Raw genomic sequence first — 12,318 nt, 5'->3', positions numbered from 1 at the left:
AACACGAGGTTGACCTATTTCAGTCTAAACAAATTTCGAACGTTATGAAAGTTCATAAGGATGTTCTCCCGAAAGACTAACAAGAATGCAGTGTATAAAATTGAGTGCAAAGATTGTGATTTCGTATTACGTGGGACAAACGAGCAGAAAATTAAAAACGAGAATTCAAGAACATCATCGACATATTAATAAATTCCTCTAACACTAGTTCGGTCATTACGGATCACAGACTTTCACTCAATCATGATTTCGATTGGGAGAACATAAAAATTTTAAACAGAGACCGCTATTTAGGAAGAAGATTGGTGTTTTTGAGATGTTATATATACAAATGCAAGACAATAGTTTTAACCTTCAGTCTGACACTGAATTTTTATATCACGCTCATATTTCGATTTTAAGCAGATTATAAATTATTTATTAATTTTTAAAAACTTGACTCTTTTCATGTAAACAATGTCAATATATGTATGTATTTGCGACAGGCTTTCGAATATTATCGTCAGTTGTAATTCTATCTTGCCTCGTCTAACTAGTATTACCTCATAAACCAATTATTTATACTTTATTATTATAATGATCATGGCACGAATTCTTGGATTTGTTGTAATGTTCTTGTTCTTGTAATCACATCTCTCAGCATCAAATGGTAAGCCACGCATTGCTTCAATCAATTATTGACGGACAATAACTTAGTATTTTCACATTAGTTCCAGATATGTTTATAAGTTTCTGCGATTCATCTCACTTAGGATTTTTCAATTCTACAGTGCCTACTATTGGTGCATGAGATATCTCATATGTTTGAAGAACTGTATCAACGCTGATGATGACTCTAAAAAGAAGTCGGAACGTTCGTCTTTATGAAATACAAGCTATCAAGATCTATTATACATTGATTAACATTATTTTCTAATCACGCTCTAACAACTGCATTATACTCTCATTTGCCTGTTTTCTTAAGAATTAATTTATTAAGTATTATTTACTATGTTTAAAGTAAACGAACTATATCAGTAAAAACATTGTACTGTCTACTACTATGAAAAAAATATTAGAAATCCGAAATATATTTATTTTTCGTATTAAGAAATGAACTTTTTGAAACTCTTGCATTTTTGCCATATATCCCATAGAGATGGGATATATGGCTACTCATAGGGGGAGAGGTGTATGTACGGCTCATGAAAAATTTACAAATAATGTTTATAAATAAGACGTAAAACGACACAATAACTTATAAAATACATTCATAAAATTTTATTAAGGAATAAGAATGATAAATATGTATATGAAGTAATAAATAATAATTATAATCTTTCTACATATATTACAAATGTTATGACATGAGGTACATATTTCATGTAATATATTCATTGCATTTGGAGCAATGAATTCAATCTGCGCACTTTGTATTTTTTTTGGACATAAATCCCATCCGCTAAAAATGCCTTATATCCCAAACAGGTGGGATGTACAAGACAGCAAACTAAACAAAGAATACGGAAGCAAAGCACTTGTATTTTGCTATAAAACATGTTTTACTATTCCTCTACACGTATGTATCACGAAATAACCACTAAGTCTTTTACACGTCTTACAGTAATCATTTTATGTAGATTATAATTTATGATGGCGCTACTTATTACAGTGACAAATCGATTCAACTCACAATAATTTCATTAATATTAACAGTAAGAAGCTGAAATTATAACTCACTACTAATATAACATAAAGGCATGTAACAGAGTAGTTGCGGGAAAATTACCCCCACTCCTTCTACTTTTTCTAACTTCTGCGGCATAAATCCCAGCGCGGCGTATTTGCCGGAGTTACCCTATATTACCATTGATAAAACTAATATCAAATAAAACACTAATAAGGAGAAACTCACATATATATTTCACGGATTTTGATCAGCTTTTGCGTGGTTATTCTGAGGCATTAAAAAATAATCTCTATAAAACGGTAAATTGCACCTCTACGTATTTTTCGAGAAAATCGTGACTTTAGGTCACGAAAACGGATCGCTTTCAAACCACTTTTCTTTTCGTTTAAACGTAAATGCAATATTTAATTATTTCAAATTAAAAAAATATATAGCTCCGGTGGACACGAATATATAAGCACATAATCCAAGTACAGGATCCGTAACGCTGTATGGATACTGTAACTTATAAGTGGCAACCATTCACGAAGCTTCGGTTGAAATCAAAGAATATCAATTTTCTCAAAAATTATCAATTCTCAGACCTAATATATATGTATACATAAAGATAACTTGTTTTTTACATATCTATCGATTACCCCAGGTTTGAAAACAATCCGTCATCGTGACCTAAAATTATGATTTTCTCAAAAAGTACGCAGAGATGCAATTTACTGCTTTAAAGAGATTATTTTTTGGCGCCCCAGAATAACTATGCAAAAGCTTATCAAAATCCGTGAAATACATCTGTGAGTCTCTCCTTGTGAGATCAGTATACGAAATATAACGATATACGAGGGTCGTCTGAAAAGTTTTGAGCCTAAAATAGAAACAAGTAATTTTTCGGTCAAATTCAATTTTATTTTTCCACATAGTCTCCTTTTAAGTCGATACATTTTTTCCAGCAATGCTCCCACCCCCTTAATCCATTCAAATAATACTGAGCGTCTTGCTTTGCAAAATAGGCGTCTACGGATGAGATGACCTCGTTCGATGAAAATTTCTGTCCTCCGAGCCAAACTTTGAGCCTAGGAAACAGAAAAAAGTCGCTGGGGCCAGATCTAATGAATACGGTGGATGGTTAATTAATTCAAACCGCAATTCGTGAATTTTTGCCATAGGGACCGTCGAAGTGTGAGACGGAGCGTTATCTTGATGGAACAGCACTTTCTTCTTTTTCAAATGCGGTCGTTTTTTCTCAATTTCTGCCTTCAGCTTGTCAAGCAATGATGCGTAGTACATTCTTGTTATTGTTTTACCTTTTTCAAGAAAGTCGATCAACACAATTCCATGACTGTCCCAAAAAACAGTCGCTATCACCTTTCCCGTCGATAAAACCGTCTTCGCTTTCTTCGGAGCAGGTTCACCCTTCGCAGTCCACTGTTTTGATTGTTCTTTCGTTTCAGGAGTGAAGTGGTGGACCCAAGTTTCATCAACCGTTATTAATAGACGCAAAAAATCCGACTCGTTTCGCTTAAACCACTCCAACAGGGCCTTAGAAAAGTTCTTTCGAATGCGTTTTTGATCCAAAGTGAGCAAGCGCGGCACCCAACGCGCGGTTAACTTACGCATGCCTAATTCTTCAGTCAATGTATGACAAACACGTTCTTTTGATATGCCAACAGCCTCTGTTATCTCCCTAACCTTAATTCGATGGTTGTCCATTATCATTTGATGAATTTCTTCGATGTTATCGGTGGGGGTCGCGGTTGTTGACCGTCCCGAACGCTCATCATCAGCTAAGCTGGTACGACCACGTTTAAATTCAGCTACCCATCTTTTCACGGTGGCAAATGATGGGACAGAGTCCCCGTAAACAGCGTTCCCATAAACCAACTCGGCTTTAATTTGCGTAGACGTATTGCTTTTCAAATGCAAGAATTTAATTATAGCACGATATTCAATTTTTTCCATTTTTACAAAATGATGACACAAATGATTGTCAAACAAGAACTGAACGTCCAAAGTGGCCACAATTGTCACATATATCTTTCGTAAGTATCACGATTATAATACCAGAATGGCTTTGACGAGTAAAGCCTTGTGTCCACGATGCTAGAAATTGGTCCGAGATCTCGGAGAGAGAAAGAATTAACCAATCACATTTAAACAATTTAGTCACATGATCAATGCGATTGGTCAATTCTTTCTTCATCCGAGATCTCGGACGGATTTCTAGCATCGTGGACACTGGGCTTAACGCCATCTTTATGATGAGGCTCAAAACTTTTCAGACGACCCTCGTATATCTCCTGAGTATTATTTATTTACAAACTAACATTCGAAGAAAATAACACAACGTATAACTTGAATCTCCATGTCGAAATGTATGCGTTTAAAACAAATATTTATTTTACCAGTAGGGAAACCCAGCATAAATTTACTTTAGATAATATAAAATACACAAATAATCAATGTATTTGTATAGATTTTACTAATGTGACAAGAAAAGATCGTTTAATAAGATAAATGTACTTGTGATAATAAAAAACAGAATTTTTGTTATTGCTTATTTTACGCGAATATATTAAAGAAACTTATCTCAATCGCGAACACCACAGCAAACGGATCAAACAATTTTTAGCAACTTTCAGATAAAAATAATATGACAACTGATAACAGTATATAATAAGATACATCTATCAGTAACTATACCCTGACATTTCATTATAGGTATAGTAGCATCTCTGTAAAAAGTTGAGTATATCCCATTATATCCTGTGATTTCATTATGCCCCAGATTCCCTTACACACGATCTCTTGAGGTTGTCTATGTCAACTGCTCTTTTCATAATCAATGATTAATTATCCGTTAAAAGATGCACCAATAAATTTTAATTACTTATACATTTTTTAATGTTCCTCAGTGGCTAGCTGGCTACTGAACATCACATGAATGCAGGATCACTATGAGCAATTATGATAGAAAAATATAAAGTTGAACTTAAACATTCTGTAACCTTTTAACTACTTAATTAATTTGAAAAAATCAGATTAATGTATAAGATTCAATAAGATAAAAACAAGAATGTAATAAAATGGGCTATGAGCAGACGCAGAAAATCCTCCTAACATTTTTCCCTTTCTTGTTTTTCCCTTTCTCACCAGTTTTTTCTCTTCTATTACATTCGTTTGTTCCCTTAGTTCTTCGTCTTCTGAGTGTTATTTATTGTATTGATTTTGATATATAATGTTATTTATCTGTGTGATTTGGAAAATTCAGTCGTGGCATTGCTGGTTTACAGAAAGACGAAAAAAAGTTTGCTATTGTTAACTGCAATTGGCATATTTAAGGATTTATTGAACTCAACTGAAGTATAACTAAATTAATCGTTCTTAATTGATACTTTAAATATGATCCTTTCTAATTATATTTCACACCGCAATTTTCTCATGTCGTATAAGATCAATGTCGTTTTAATATAGAAATTTATATATGATATCTTTGTGATCGAGACTTCCTGTAATGCTAATGCAAATAATATATCCGTCATAATATGATACACAATTAGAATCCGGTAACAACGGAATTTTTTCCTACCGACTGTTTTGGAAATTTCATCGTATTACGAGTAGAAAAGAATAGCCACAGGTTTTTATATCGACTTTTTGAAATGTACACACGGAGTCATTAATGCCTAGGCATCTGAATTTACAGGAGTATTGAGGCATGTTCAAGACGCGCTTTTCTTTTTGAATATTCGTATATTATGACTAATGGTTATTCGAAAAATGTAATATAAACTTAAAATTGAACTAAATTAAACTTATAATTCATAAATAAAATCGTTCTTAGACACAACTCTGGTGAAAATTTTTATCAAAATTTTTCAGAATTTTGTATGATTTTATAACTTTCTCGCATTTTTTATACGAATTGGAACACTTTTCAGAAATACTCAAAAAGTTTATATCCTTTTTCAGAATTTTTCATATATGTTAATGAAATATTCTAAGATTTTTAAAATTTTTTTTAAGTATAATTTCTGATAAAATATAAAATCTTAAAAGTTAAAAATATTTTTAAAAATTATGGAATGAGAAATCTCAGAATATTTCAGAATTCATATATTATATATGAAAAATTCTAAGAGAAGATGTAAACTTTTTGAATGTTCTGAGTATTTCTGAAAAATATTTCAATTCGTATAAAAGATATGAGAAAGATTGTCACCAGAGAACATTTTGTAATTCTTTCTCACAAAAGAATAATGAGAAAAATGTGACGTAAACTTAAAATTGAACTAAATTAAACTAAACATAAAGTAAGCTTAATAATTTATAAATAATTTAATAATTTATAAATAAAATTACTCTTAGACACAACATTCTTTCTCATTTTCTTAAAGTTTATTTTTTATGAAACAACGATGCAAAAATTGTCTTTTTAATTCTTTTCCATATATACGAAAGAGATAATACGGGAGGAAAAAAACATGTATATTGACATATATCCTTATAAACCACTGGCAAAATTAAATTGGCCAGTAATTAGTTATTTGTTTTGATACATATGATTAATTACTCATTTTGAATGTTAAAACAGTACTTTCAATGCTCAAAATAAATAATTAATCAGTGGCCAATTTAATACCGAGAATGATACTGTTACGGAATTATATTATAGAATGATTATTATAGAATTATTGCAAAAGTATCAATATTTTTAAAATAATGACTTTTAATATCCAATTTAATAGTAACAAAATTATTATAACAACATACATTGTATTAATTAATACAATTAAATCAAACATTACATAAACGATAGTTACATATATAAACATAATAATATAAACGAACAAAGTTGCACAAATAATCGGCTGCAATAGGAATACCGTTTCGTTATGGATAAGGAAATATAAAGAAAGAGCAATGGAGAGTTTAAAAGATCACAGGAAAAATAATTATCGCTCAAAAAGAAACAACACCGAAACACACAAGATCAGGAAATTGTCGAAGCTATCGATGAATATCTCTTTGAAGCAATTGTTACTCTTTTACGCGGCAGAGATTTGAATATCTCTGTAAGCACAGTCAGACGTTTAGCTGCTGCAAATGTCCATTCACGTCCCGCAGCGAAAAAAATTGAATTAAAATTACAACATCGAAATCGGAGATTGCAATTTACAAGAGAATATTTGGACGCACCCCAAGAAAAGTGGAACAGTATAGTTCGGATGGGTGAAAAAGTTATTTCAACTACAGAAGATGGATGATATCTCGTACGTCGACCCGATGGAGAACGTTTAAATCCAAAATATGTTCTTCCATCAGGATACAGCGGAAGAATTTCGATTTTGGGGAAGCATGACATCTAGTGGACTGATGGATATCACAGAAATAACATCAAGAATGGATGCAGAAGAATATGTCGAAATCTTAGAAGAAGTTAAAACCCGGCATTAGACATGTTTATCTAGAGGAACAGTATTCGGTTGTAAAAATAGTGCACGATAATAATGCTGTCCATACACCCAGATTAGTTCAAGCATAGTTTGACGCAATTCCGGATATTCAGCAAATTCCATAGCCGGCAAAATCCCTAGATTTAAATCCGATGGAGAACGTATGGGCCCACATGAAATCGTCGTAGATATCTGGCCAATTATGAAGAGAAGAAGCCCGAGGAATCTATTGGATATTACAATTATTTCAATTCTTTTATACGATTAGTTGCTCTTGATTACTTATGCTCAGTATTATGTTTTCTATGATTGGTAGTAGTGCATTGTTTTATTTTTTTTTAGTTACCTCTCTATATATTCTTTCTACTATCATCTCTTTGTCTGTCTCTACAAAAATGGTTATGGTAACGGTCCTACGTTTTTTCCACGACTGTAATTAACACGCTTATTATATCCTCCTTATTGTCAGATTCATAAGTTGTGAGTTTTGTAATAAAGGAATATTGTTTTGATCTGAAGCAGTAAGGACTTGTTTTATTAATATGCTGAAACATTCACATTCTGCAACGCGACTTGAAACAGGTTATGGGCCCAGGATCGGAATAAAACAGCAAGAAGATGGGTATCAAAACGAAATTCGCTATTGTCAAATTAAATAATACGAATTATTTTGTATGGAAGTTTAAAATGCAGTTACTCTTGACGAAAGAAGACATGTGGGAAACTATCACAGGAAATCCATCGGATCCAATGACAGATGCATGGAAAAAGAAAGATTCTTTTGCATATGCGACCATCGGATTGAACGTGGAAGATGAGCAACTGGTGCTCATTAGAAACACAAACACTGCCAAAACCGCATGGAATGCCCTGAAAACGTATCATGAGAAGAATAATGCGAACAGTTTGGTTAGGCTCACAAAGCGTTTTATGAACATGAAATTGGAGGAAGGCGCAGATTTAGAAATACATATTGCACGCATAGCAGAAGCGTTTCAACAACTGCATGATATTGGTAAGGAGCTGAAGACAGACGATTGGCATATTGCTGTCTTGCTGGGTAGCTTGCCTGAAAGTTTTAATACCTTGGTGACGGCGTTGAAATTAAGAGAAACTGAATTGACAACGGCTGTGGTAGAACAACGTTTATTGGACGAATGGAATAAACGCAAGGACAAAGTCTCTGGTGAGGCAGAAGGTACGATGGCTTTACGCATGAGTACACGTTGAATAAGAACCAAGAAGATATCGCATGTTACTTCTATAAAGAAAAGGGGCATTTCAAGCTCAAATGTCCGAAGTATAAAAGGTATCTGAAAGAAAAGAAGGAAAAAGGAAAAGAAAAGAAAAAAGAAGGCTTAGTGAACAAACAACAAGCAAATTTAGTAGAAGCGTTAGAGAAAAACGACTTCTTATTTTTGATTTCAAGATTTAATCAGGGATGGATAGTCGATTCAGACGCCGCATCGCATGTTACACCCAACCAAGATATGCTCGTAGAGTTTAATAAAAATCATCAGGAGAAGATCTTTGTAATCAATGGACAACGGGTAGCAATAGAGGGAATCGGTATGGTATACATCCATATAATAAATGAAAATGGAAATAGGCACTTAATCAAAATTCAAAATGTATTGTATGTACCTTCGATCAATGGAAATTTACTGTCAGTCCACAAGCTTGTAGCAAATGAGCTTAACGTCAATTTTATTCCCCAATAGAAATTGCAACATAATGCATGGAAATCTATAAGTAGCTACAGCAGTTTTACGAGATAACTTATACGTATTAAAAGAAGTAGACAGAATGCTGACATAACGCATCGGGAAGATCATCCGAAGAACTCTGCATACACGAATGGCACAAAAGGTGTGGACATCGTGATTTAGAGGTCGTGAAGCAGATTTGTTTGGATGCAGATGGATATGTCAAAGGTGCCGACATTACAATTTATCCAATTCGGGAGACATGTGAAATATATCAACAAGGTAAACTGACACGAGTACCGTATCCAAAGGCAGCAGAAAAACAATCCAAGGATGTTGTGGATTTGGTTCATACAAATGTTTGTGGCCCAATACAAACAGCAACGCCATCGGGCAAAAGGTATGTACTGACCTTTATTGATGATCACACTAAATTTTGCGTGGTTTATCTGTTACAGCATAAATCAGAAGTGTAGGATCCCTGAGGGAACTCTATAGTATATAGGTATCGGGGTGTAGACAATAATGCAACATTCGTAAAGATCACACAAAAAAGTCCTTCTTAATAATAATGCGTCCGTCTCGGTTCCACAACCACTCTCTCGCGCACACACACCGATCCAAGCTCCCTCTTGCGGAGTCGCAGCCTTAACTTTTTATGTCCGCGCCGCCCGTAAGGGAAGAGAACAGCTCTAGAGAGCGCGCGAGATTATTTTAAATCATATGTAATTGCAGAGATATAAGATTCCTACAACTTGGCCATCCTGAAAAGGCATCCCAGATGACTACAGCATAGACGACCATGGCTTTATGTATTCAGCGCATGAACTTGTTTTCTTAGGGCCTTCGCCAGGCATCTCCCGCTCAATATCATAATTGTTCGATTTCACTCTCACAACTTTATAAGGGACAAGGTATTTGGCGCAAAGCTTCTTGCCAGGTCCTACCTGCACTCTCTTAATCGCAACTAAATCGTTAATTCTATATTTAGCCGGCTTGCGCCTTCTCAGATTATATGTTTTACGATTCTCGTCCTGTACTTTACGGATTTGCTCCTTAGCTCGTTTCCGTAATTGGTCAAGATCCTGCTCGAACTGCAATCGGAATTCTTTCTCTACAGCATCTTTAACAGTTAAATCGGTTTTTTGTTTCATTTTAACTCCGATTAACAGTTCGAACGGTCATCCCTATATTTCTATGAAAAGCAGAATTTACAGTCTGTTGAACTATAGGTACATATTTATACCATTTCGCGGGATCACTCATCGTAAGCTTAGTCAATATGGGGATAATCGCTCGATTAAGCCTCTCTACTTGCCCATTTGCTCGCGGTAGACCAGTTGTGACCATGGAATGTTTGATATCTTCTTCTTCGCAATAATTTTGGAATTCTAGAGAAGAGAACGCAGTACTTCTGTCGGTTATAATGCCAGCTGAATTTCCAAATGTTTGACTTTGCAACTGAAGTTTTGCAATCACTTCCCTAGACGTCGTGGATTTGGTAGGATACAACCAACAAAACTTGGTAAAGTTATCAATTACAGCTAAAATGTAATTATATCTTTTGCTAGTCGAATCCAATGGTCCCAAGTGGTCCAGATGGTATATATGTATAGTAGAGGCGAATCACCTTTAATCCTAATGGGTTGAGGAAATCTTCTTATTTACCTGCCTTCTTATTTCCCAAAATGTACGGCACGCAATTCGCTATCACATTCTCGGCCTTCTTGGATAATATTGGAATATAATATTCTTGCTTAATAGCTTCTTCGGTACGCTTTATAGAAAAGTGATCCCGACCATGGACCATCAGGATAATTTCGTTCTGCATGTCTTGCGGTATGACAAGCAATTTACGACCGTTTTTGAATTTATATAATACATTGTTACGCATTGGTATAGTCGTAAGATTTCTGTTTTAAAACTTCTATGATGGCCCGTAGCTCCGGATCGCTTTTCTGCGCCTTCATGACCTTAAATATAATATCATCTTCGCTACTAATTGCCATAACCAGATAACGGCTAAGTGCATCTACGTGTTTTATTCTGGAACTAACTCTATGTTCAACGATTACGTCAAATTCCTCGATCATCAAGGCCTATCTCGCAATCTTGGCGGACAACTTGATTTTACTTAGAGTTTGCTTGTAGCTATATAATCGGTTACGATCTTAAATCGCATGCCTAAAAGATAGTGTCTGAATTTTTCTAAAGCTCTTATTACGGCTAAAACTTCGAACTCGTAGCTAGTATATCTAGACTCCGTCTCTATCGTTTTGCGACTCATATAATGTACCGGATGTAGTTTATTATCTTCCGGGTTCTTCTGCAACAAAATTGCCCCTAAACCATCCTTACACGCATCAGTGTGTAACTCGATTTCGAACTTAGGATTAAATATCTTCAACACTAGATTGTTACTTAAATCTGATTTCAGCTGCTTGAATGATTCTCTTTCTTTTACGTTAAATTGGAACGAATTTTCCTTTCTTAGCATATCACTCAAAGGTTCTGCCTTAATCGCGTAGGATTCTATGAATTTTCTGAAATATCCCGTTAAACCGAGAAAGCTGTGATCATCTTTTAATGTACGCAGTTCTGGGAAATTCGAAACTGCCTGAATCTTCCTAGGAGAAGAATGAATTACACTGTTTTCTATTACGTACTCTACCCTCGATTGTAACAAGTGGCATTTACCTTTATTTATGTTTAGACCGTAGTCACTTGCGACTCGAAGAGTTTGGTAATCGTCTGATACCCTCCTCTACGTTAGGTGAAATTATTATCAAATCATCTAAAAACAATAACAAAATTCCCTCGTTAACCAAAAGTCGGAAAATTTGGTCTATAAAACGTTGAAAAACGGGTGGCGAATTGCACAATCCAAAAGGTACTTTTAAGAATTGATACTGACCCTGATAAGTTGTAAGCAGTATATTTTCGGCTTTATTTCGCTACGCTCACGTGAAAAAATCCATTCTTAAGGTCAATCGTGCTGTATATGCGAGTCCCTGACAATCGATCAATTTGATCTTCGATTACCGAAGGTGGATACTTGTCCTTAATCATTACTCGGTTTAATTTTCTATAACCGACACACAATCGATGAGAATCGTCTTTCTTCTTTACGAGTATTACAGGGCTTCTATATTCGGACGAACACGGCTCGATGATTCCTTCGCTTATCCATTCATTTACTTGATTTTCGACAATCTCCTTTTCTTTCAAGGGTAATCGCAGCTTGAAAAATAGGTGTCTCATCCTTCAACGTTACGCTCAATTCGATATCAGTCGTCTTAGATAAGTTCGGCTTATATACTCGCATCATAGCTTCTGCAATGTTTTTAGCTTCCTCGTTAATTCTTGTACCGGAACAAATCGCCTCTTCTTTTTCTGGCTGTAACTCTATTTGTGAAAGATAAATGGAAACATTAGGCTTAGTGATCGTGATACCATCTTTATCAATCCTTACTTCAGCTTGATTAATTAAGTCAAT

Source organism: Mycetomoellerius zeteki, unplaced genomic scaffold, assembly GCF_001594055.1.
Source record: "Mycetomoellerius zeteki isolate Tzet28-1 unplaced genomic scaffold, Tzet1.0 scaffold59, whole genome shotgun sequence".
NCBI lineage: Eukaryota > Metazoa > Arthropoda > Insecta > Hymenoptera > Formicidae > Mycetomoellerius > Mycetomoellerius zeteki.
This window is presented reverse-complemented; position numbering follows the sequence as displayed.